Source organism: Caretta caretta, chromosome 4, assembly GCF_965140235.1.
Source record: "Caretta caretta isolate rCarCar2 chromosome 4, rCarCar1.hap1, whole genome shotgun sequence".
In the NCBI taxonomy this organism is placed as follows: Eukaryota; Metazoa; Chordata; order Testudines; family Cheloniidae; genus Caretta; species Caretta caretta.
Window position 1 is genome coordinate 46,421,119 of NC_134209.1, and position 10,095 is coordinate 46,431,213.

At 39.3% G+C, this 10,095-nt stretch overlaps 1 long non-coding RNA gene across 2 annotated transcripts in view; it reads left to right on the forward strand.

Moving 5' to 3' along the window:
* LOC125635284 (uncharacterized) overlaps window positions 1–8,288 on the forward strand; it is a 50,103-nt gene extending 41,815 nt beyond the window's left edge. The window contains exons 2-3 of one of the 2 annotated variants that reach the window (XR_012668069.1): window positions 5,796–5,877; window positions 7,338–8,288. This is a non-coding gene — a long non-coding RNA (uncharacterized LOC125635284). Of the gene's footprint in view, window positions 1–5,795 lie in introns of both variants that reach the window. The other variant, XR_007356204.2, reaches the window with a different exon arrangement.
* The last annotated feature ends 1,807 nt before the right edge of the window (window positions 8,289–10,095 follow it).

The window sequence follows — 10,095 nt, forward strand, 5'->3', positions numbered from 1 at the left end:
CTTTGCAAATCACCTTTACAGGGAGGCTTACAGGGAACAGAAGCTTGACAGACTGTAATCAAGTTACCCCTTCATCATCTCTTTGATAAGTGAAATAGATAGACTCAAGAAGATCAATCTCCATACCGCATTTGATCTTCTTGGTGCATTTTTTCACATTTGAGTTCTAAGACAGTGCAGTTTCTTCCTGCTGGGAGCAATGAAGAAAATTGTCTATTCTCAACAACAGCAAGCCACTCAAATGGGAACTGGCTCCATTACTATAATGTGACAAGAGGCAAGACCTTACTTCTTGCACCATCATCTACTCTTGAGGGTCTTGGGAAAGCTAGATCGCTATTAACTCATTCCTTAGTATTTTCCTGAACTCTGTAGTATACCCCCTGGAATTATTTCCAGTACCCATCAGTCCAAAGTGATTATTTGCCATTGATGGAACAATTGTTGAAATCCCCAGATGAGTTGCTTCCTTTGATGTGAGCTAGATCCAGTAATGCTTGGTAGATGAGCAGGCTTGACTCGAGAGACTTCCCTGGATTTACTTTCCTTTTCAAATCCTCTACCTTTTTCTCTTCTAGCATGGTTGGTCCTTCTTTTCAGTATCTGTGCTACTGCTGGCTGTGAAATGGCTATCACTTGTATAAAATAATCTATGGAGGGGCAGGTCTAGTACTTTTAAAGACAGTAGAGTTTTCTCCTTCATACCAATAAACCCTACCACAGCTTTATCCAGTCACTCTCAGAACAGTCTAACTCACAATAAGACAGTAGTGAGCTGTTTATGATTTGAATCCGTGTTCCATGAATGCTGCCACCATATTTGTTTAAGAGCGGATTTTAGATGGCATAGAAAAAACATTGTGAATCAGAGCATTAGGAGAAGTGTCCATAACAAGTGATTCTGCTAATGAAATATTGTATACCAGCTTTGTAAAGTCTCTTTTTTCCCCAAGCAGTTTGTGTTTACAGCTCATCTGGGCCATTTTTCTAAGTTTCCTATGGCATTCAGCACTGTAGTACCTTCTGTACATTAATGAATTTTCCAAGATCACATATGAAATCTGAGGCAGAGTTAGGACACAACCTTAGATCTTCTAAGTCCCAGTCCAGTGCCTTAGCCATAAATCCATCATTTCTTCAAGTTGGTAAAACACCTACAAGCTGATGTGGTTTTTATGGCCAGTACCCATCAGCCTCCTTCATCAGAAACTCCCCTTCTGATGAAGCTACAGTAGCTATTAAGTGTGCATGACAGTAGTGCTCACAGATCCTAGACTGGACTGGGTTCTCATTGCATTGTATAGCACCAAGCATAAAGTAAAAATGGTTCCTTCCCACAGGGGTTTTAAATCTGCTGTTGCAGCTACCTTAAGTACTGTTGTAAAACTGCTCTCTTTAAGAAACACCCATTCTGCTTTTATAAATTTCTTTGAGTGACGAGGATAGGAACAGACGTCGTACCTTGTTTACTTCTGAGGGGAAGTAGTTCCTGGGCAATTGAACTCCCCTCCACCATCCTTATCTCTATCCTGAGGTTCGGGAACTTTTGTGTTCAGTGAGGTAACTACCCCATATACCATTATAGACAAGAACTGAGCTGAGAATAGCTTCTCTAATGCTTCCGCCTCTTGATCCTCATAGACTGACTGTACCAGCTTTCTGTCCTCTCAAAATGATATACCAGACCTTTAGAAAATTCTAATTCACATATCGCTAATTTTAAGAATAAGACTTTGCCTTCTGAACCCAATGCACAGCTACAGACTAGGGACCGAATGGCTAGGCAGCAGTTCTGTGGAAAAGGACCTAGGGGTGACAGTGGACAAGAAGCTGGATATGAGTCAGCAGTGTGCCCTTGTTGCCAAGAAGGCCAATGGCATTTTGGGATGTATAAGTAGGGGCATAGCGAGCAGATCGAGGGATGTGATCGTTCCCCTCTATTCGACATTGGTGAGGCCTCATCTGGAGTACTGTGTCCAGTTTTGGGCCCCACACTTCAAGAAGGATGTGGATAAATTGGAGAGAGTCCAGCGAAGGGCAACAAAAATGATTAGGGGTCTGGAACACATGAGTTATGAGGAGAGGCTGAGGGAGCTGGGATTATTTAGCCTGCAGAAGAGAAGAATGAGGGGGGATTTGATAGCTGCTTTCAACTACCTGAAAGGGGGTTCCAAAGAGGATGGCTCTAGACTGTTCTCAATGGTAGCAGATGACAGAACGAGGAGTAATGGTCTCAAGTTGCAGTGGGGGAGGTTTAGATTGGATATTAGGAAAAACTTTTTCACTAAGAGGGTGGTGAAACACTGGAATGCGTTACCTAGGGAGGTGGTAGAATCTCCTTCCTTAGAGGATTTTAAGGTCAGGCTTGACAAAGCCCTGGCTGGGATGATTTAACTGGGAATTGGTCCTGCTTCGAGCAGGGGGTTGGACTAGATGACCTTCTGGGGTCCCTTCCAACCCTGATATTCTATGATTCTATGATTCTGGAGAATCAGAGTTTAGATCTTGACTCTGCTTTGATTTAGAGATAGCCAGGTGCTTCTTTTTCTGAGTGGTTTTTTCCTATGAAGGAGTTGAAGGGCTTGAAGCATACTCTCTTTAGAATGCATTTTTGTTTTGACTTTAACTCCATGTCTTTTGTATCTAGTTTTCATGGTGTTGTTGCTGTCCCGTGACATCTGAAGATGGGTTCTGGTTGCTCTATACCTAAATTCTAGCAAATACTATGCCATAATATACTGCAAAAAAGAAAAAGAAAAGTTCATTAAATTGAGCATTTTGCCATTGAAAAGTTTTGTGCAAAGTTAAAAATCAACCTTAAAGGAATACTCTTCAGTTTGAGCCAAATCTTGCTATTGTTATCTCATCCATTTCCTTTTAACTGGCTTAAAGTCCCAGGGACCTGAATAGGGCTGTATTATCACAGGTGAATTTTCAGGCTAAAAGGTAAGGAGATATCCATTACCCTCTCATAAACAATAATGGGAGTTATAAGCTCAGATTCCATTAATGTGGTACTTGCTGAAGATTGACAGTATTTTTTTAATGGGGACTCGGACCCCACAATTCTTACTGGCCCATACCTACCCTCTGAAACCATATTTCCTTCCTCCATCATCATATTGTCTGTCTGAAACCAGTTTTTTATAACTATGGCTGTGTTTCTTGACCTTGGCAGTACTAGAGAGAGGAACTACAAACTGATTTCCTGCTTTCTAGGAAATCCCTCTGTTGAGCAATTAGTGTCATAGAAAATAATTTCTCTTTTGAGTTAGTATACCTATTTCCAAACTGATGGAGTGGAGTGTACATATATGGAGCAATAGCTTCTAGGCATTATTATAGATGTTATTGTTTGATTTACCTCTGGCATGTAGCATGAACTGAGCAAAAAATTCTCTGAGAACATACTATAAAGCATGAGAGAACATCTGCTGGTCCTGTGTTCTAATATTGCAATTCTTACAGTTGTAGCACTCAGTGCTTAATTTACAATGAAAGAGGTGCTGGGGTTCAAGCAATTTTTTTACATTCATAACTGATGCACAAGCCCAGAGGTGCCAGGGCTTTGAACTGCCAAAGCTAGAGGTGCTGGGGCTCAGCCCTGGCAAGCCCTGACACAGATTAAGCACTGGTAACATTTGACCAATTGCTTTATTCCCCACATCCCTTCTCTTCTGAATATGACTCTTCCAACGTAAAGAAAGAACTTTTTGTCCAACTGGTGCTAGCTGGCTACAGCATCACAGGTTAGGATTGAGATGGATTAGTAGGGCAAAATTGTTAGGACTCATGACAGTGTTCTGTGCTCCAAACAAGGACATGCAGCTCTGAACTGGGAGAAAAAAAATTTCAGAGCACTTCTTCACTACTGGATTAACTTTGATGATTCATACACAGAAGACATTACAGCTATATGTGTTAGCCATCAGCCAAACTTTCCTCAGATAGGGATCTAAGAAAAATAAATCCTTTGGACCTGGAGATGTGTACAGTAAAACATTTTATGGAAAGACAGTTATGAACAGCTATAGTTATGAGCTGAAATGCAAGTCAGATGTGTTAAACAGAGCAATGTGATTTTTCTCAGGTTTTTGTTCTGTTGTGTGTTCAATAGTCAAACTATGAAGAGCAGCAATGCTAAAAATATGGGGATGAGGTTAGTGAAAAGATCACCAGGTTTAATAGACAAAGTGTTCTGGAGTTTCAGGTGATTTCTTTCTTTTTTTAATATATAAATATTTTACCTTATTTCTCTGGTTCTAATCAGGTCATTTCATTCAGCTATGAATTATAGTGACTGCTAGAATGTCATTGGCCGAGCAAAATGCTAGCCAATATATCAAACATTATTTCAGTAAACTGGAATAATTCAAACCCCAACCAATGTGACTATTTTAAACAGTATAGCTATCTATATAGATTTAAACAATGAGTCATATTTTTCTCTTAGTAAAAATCTACTTATAAAACCAACAAAAATCATAGTCTCTGGCACACATACATTGTCTAGGTGTAGTAAATATTCAGATGAGAAATAGCAAAGCTAGGAGTTTCTCCTGTGATAGTATTCACAAATTGCAAGCAATGGTCTGAAGTTGCAGTGAGGGAGGTCTAGGTTGGATATTAGGGAACACTATTTCACTAGGTGGGTGGTGAAGCACTGGAATGGGTTACCTAGGGAGGTGGTGAAATCTCCATCCTTAGAGGTTTTTAAGGCCTGGTTTGACAAAGCCCTGGCTGGGATGATTTAGTTGGTGTTGGTCCTGCTTTGAGCAGGGGATTGGACTAGATGACCTCCTGAGGTCTCTTCTAACCCTAATATTCTATGATTCTTTTGACTTGTAATTCTCAGTTATTTCATTTGTTTACTTTTTAAAAAAAATATACAACAGAAGGTGACTTTTAAAAAGGCGTCATTTACTGAACCATTGTTCACCCTAGTAGCAGTATGATTTATGGATTATGTTACTATAGCAATAAGATTGTCAAAAGCACTCATTATAGGCCTCTCCTCCCATTTAAGCCAGTAAGAGCCATTGCTTTAATTGGGAGCAGATTTAGGCCCAACAACGAGCAGCTTTGGAAATCTCACCCATATTAAGTATGTTTATTTCACATTTACATACACTCTAAAATACTGACAGATGGACATTTTAAAAATAAGCTTGAAACTCCTTCTCTGGTCTCACCCGCCAACTTCCCCAAAAAGCTGTACTCTGGATTGAGATGTGGCACGTGACATTTCAGGAGGATTGGTTCTTTTGGGGAAAAGTTGCTGGAGGGGACGAAACTGTACTTATAACCAGAACATAGCTTCAGCCTTACGGAAAACAGATAGCTGCTCCACAGATAATTTCTTTTTTAGCTCTATATTCATATGTAGTCACACAGAGAAAGAAAAAGAACAAATAAAAACAGAAACGAACGAAGAAACAGACAGACAGAACAAAAAAAACCACCAAAAACAAAAAAACCCCAAACCATCAACCTTAGACAGAGTACTTAGGTTTTGATGGAACAAAACAGAAGCAAGAAAATCCACAGTTTGAGGTGGAATGCACTGTAACGCCCCTTCTGATATGTAGAAGCAAAGGGGCACATGAAAGAAAGTTTGGTTAGTTGCCTATGCCTTTGAGAACAGAGCATGCATCACACCTAACGGTTATTTTTTTCTTCCTTAAAGTAATTTCTTTGCTTTTTAAAATTCACATTCAGCCATAAGTGGCTTTAGTGCTCATTAAAAAGTGATGGATTGACAGCTGGAGAAAATGAACTTTTCTATTTATCCACAGAACAGATGCAGTTCTGGGAACCATGCGACCAAAAACCTTTCCCGTAACACCATCTCTCCAATCCCAGCTGGAGAGAACACCTGTAAGATCCTGTCCACAATTGTATTTTGGAACTACTTCATGACATCTGACCTGGTTACAACATGCCCAGTTTAAATTGCATCTACATTACAGCTTATTTGCTTCACTGAACAGTATTTGTATATCCAAACCTACTCCAGAGCTTAACCATGTGTGTATCAGTAGATCCAGAGAAAATGTGGGATGCTATACCATACTGCCTCAGCATGGTACAGTGCATGGATGACATACAAGCTGTTGGAGCTATTCAGCAGTGTTTAAAGCAATGTATTCTCTTTTTTCCAACAGCAAAGGGAAATAGGTGGGAGGACTGGCCAAACACTTGACACAGGCACAGTTAGGAGTTTGTTTATATTGCCAGACCAAAACCACTAAGAGCATGCTGAAATGGTACAGGAAGGACATGTGCCAACAGACATGTCCCTGGCAAGAGGGAAACACTGTTAGGTCCCACAATTACTAACTGAGTAATAACTATGTGGTATGTGAGCGTACACCATATTCAAAAGTAATCCACACCAGTAGCTGGGTACAAACTCACTTCGGAGCTGTGGTGTGGACAGGCCCTAAGACCTGATCCTAAGCCCACCTAAATTAATGGGACTTCTTCCATTGAGTTTAGTGGGCTTTGGATCAAACCCTAATGGAGGAGAAGGAGTTCAGCCTCTATAACTATTCAGTTCTTTACCTTACACATAGCAGCTAGTAAGACTGTCATGAATATCACTTTTGTGGGCTCTTTTGGGGTGTTGACACCTATTGACTAGGCTCTAGACTGAAATCACCAAGTAATTCCAGAAGGGCAATAAAACAGGCATCAGATGTTAATGACTTGCTCACTTTCAAATTGATTCAGACCCAAATCTGAGACCTAGAGGTGAAATCTTCCATATCCTATTACAGAGCCCTTAAACTATCCATTCATCTGAGATTTTTCTGTATATACACAATATGGTGTCTTACTTTTGGTCTATACATTTTCAATTAAACTAAGTATTATTCTTCGTTCAGGCTAACATTTAGATTGCAGGGTAATAAGGCAATTTGGCAGGGAGTAAAATGTTTCTCAAAATCCAAAACATATTGCAGAAAAAGAATGCGGTTATAGTATAGTATAGAACAGCCAAATGGAATGAAATTTAGCATACCACCTAAGATAGTTGTCATGCAGAAGTACAAAATCTGTATGCAACAGATTCTGAAAATCTGATAAAAATTGCTATACAGTAAATAACCTAAAAGGGTGAAATATGGACCTCTTGGATTCTTCCAAGGGCAGTGGAAACCGACTAGATCAGCATTATAAGTACCAGCCACATAAATTAGAGATGTTGGAGGGCGTCTTAAACCTTGCATCAAATTTTTTAAAGCTTCCGAAATTATTTCAAGATAATACATATGCAAGCTTGCTTGGATTAATACATACCTTGTTTTCACTTTCTCTGTTGGGTCTCTTTCCAGCCTACCTTGCCAAGATGTGCATTAAATTGCAGTATTGCATAACTGAAATGAGGAAACAGCTTTCTGACATTCTTTATGGTTAAACTACATGAAAATCCAACATGCAAGGATGTAAATGAAGTCAGAACAAAATTGGAGCAAATGTCTGTGTTCTATCACCTGGATATAATCCTCATTAATTGTTCAACCCTGTGAGGAGTTGAGCTCCTCCTGAAAACTTTTGAGTTCCTTCAGTTCCCATTGGACTTCAGTGGAAAAAGCCTATTAAGCTCATGTCGTAGAACCTTGTGTCAGGAAACAATCCTGCAATGGTTTCTGAGTGCCTCGTCCAGCCATGTGTTTATGAGAAAGGATGGTTTTATCGCTAAAGGCCATAAACTCTATTAGTATCTCTAATTACTATATTACTCTGTAAGTAACTATGGCAGCTAACAGTGTTTCACCCCTGCTAAAGGCCTCTGCTGGCACATGACCTTCCTGTTACCATTGGACTAGGACTCAGGAGTTTTTGGTTCAATTCCTGGCTCTGCCACAGATTTTCTGACCTTGGGCAAGTCACCTAATCTATCCATAACCCAGTCTCCCCAGCTATATAATGGAGATAGTAATACTTCTTTAGTTTGTCTTGTTTCTTTTGATTGTAAACTGTTTTGGGCAGGAACCGTCTTTTAGTATGTGTACATTATTTGTATGGTGCACAGCACAATAGGCCCCAATCTTCGTTGTGGCCTCTAGGCAATATTGTAATATACATGATTAATAATAAAGTTTTAAATTACTCAAGTAATGTGTTTCCACCATACTTTGGGAAGTCACAGGTGTTCCAAAAGTTAGCAAGTATTAACTTTTTTAAGTAAGAACCCAAACTAACATGGCAGTAACTTGTGAAGACACCAATTTTCTTTTTTGAATTGAAGATGTAATAAACTGAGAATTTTCTCAATTCTCTTACAGCTGTGCTTTTATTTGGATATTTTACACATGCTACCAGGTAAATTATGTAACTGTAACCTTGACATAGTTTCATGTGCACCCATTGAGCCCTGCTGTTTCTCTCTCCTTAGAGTATTTCCCAAAAACACACTCCTGTTAAGTATCACGTCAAACTGTCTTTTCAATTAGACTCAAGGATTCTGAAGCGTCTCCACAAGTAATCAAGTACTGCAGGGAAGTGAAGGCTCTGATTCCATTGCAGGAAGGTCATTAACAAAAGACTTCTCCTCTTATGAAGACAAATTTGGGACTTATCAATACTGTTCTGTTATCTTGCACCCTGGCCCCAGCATGGATGACTTCTTATCAATCATTCATTAAAGCTTTTCCCCCCCAGGTATGCAGCTTTGCATAAGACATTTATGTAGCAACCCATTCTTCTGAGAGGAGTTCAGAGAGATGTGATCACACGATAAAATCAAGCTGCTCTCTCAGACGGGTTAGTGTTTCCTCTATTGTAGATAGGCAGTAACTGAAATGAAAACCTCATGTGTATCCTTGCTTCCCCATTTGGGATGAATTACCCATGTAGGTTACTTCATTGCCAACTCTGTGCTACTGACAGTGTCATTAAGCTTAGTGCCACCAGGGACAAATCGTTTTACACACTGAACAGTAAAAGTTTTATGTTGCTAAATGAGTTTGGTGGTGTTCCTAACATTGCATGTTGTGTGGAATGGTGAACACCTATACTGTGCAGAAAAATTAAATAGGCAGAACATTCAAAGCATTCACTGTTAGAAGCCTTTGTGCATAGAGCAAGCCTTTATTTATCTTTTACTGGGGCCCAAAAGCTAGAACAAAGATCTCTCACTTCTTTGCCATTACTTTACTACTAGAGTGAATGCTTGGGCCCTTACCATAAATTAAAGATGAGTTAAATTATTGGGCAAATATCTAAGGGTATTCCTGTGTTGGGGTTGTGGCAGCATAGTGTAACATCCAAAATATATCTCAGGGAACAAATTTGCTTATCAATGAGTGACTGAGCGCGTTGTATTGTACAATGCTTGCTGTTGCTAGAAAAAGGAATGAAAGGGTCAAATAATCCAGTTAGTTAAGAGCCTGATCCAAAGTACACTGAGATCAGTGAAAAGGCTCCCTCCGATGAGCATTGGATCAGGGGCTAAGAGTCAGAGGTCTTGCAAGCCTTTTACAAAGATACCACAATATTCTGCAAAAAGAGTCCAAAAAATTATAGCTTGGAGTAGTGACTCTGCAGTTGTTCAAAACCATTTTTATAGAATATTGTGGGTTATATTTACTTTATTTCTTTTTATGAGGGCTGTGAACAGAAGCCTTTGGTAGAACAGAATGCTACTTAATTCACTCTAAACAATTTTTCAACTCTACTGTTCAGTGACAGGGTAGTTGGATCACTCCCATACATGTTTTATGAAACAAACTATCAACATATGTGTCAGATAAAAAAGAAGAGACACAGAAATTTGGTGGCTGTTACTTTCTCTTTTAATCATCTGGGTATAAGTGACTTTGATTAACCATGAACTGTGTAAAAAGTCCAGATTATTTAAACAACAAGCTATAGCATTTTTCTAGGAAGCACTCCACACTACAATATACTCCACACTGTAACTGTTTTATAAAACCTAGCTTCAAAAACTTAAACAATTACCAGCTGTCAGTACATCAACACATTAAAAAAAAAAGTTATTTTCATTGATCTGCGATACTTTTATCCCCAAGGGGCCTACCTCACCAGCAATTTAAGGGCAATAACTTATGCAACCTTAAAAATGTAAAA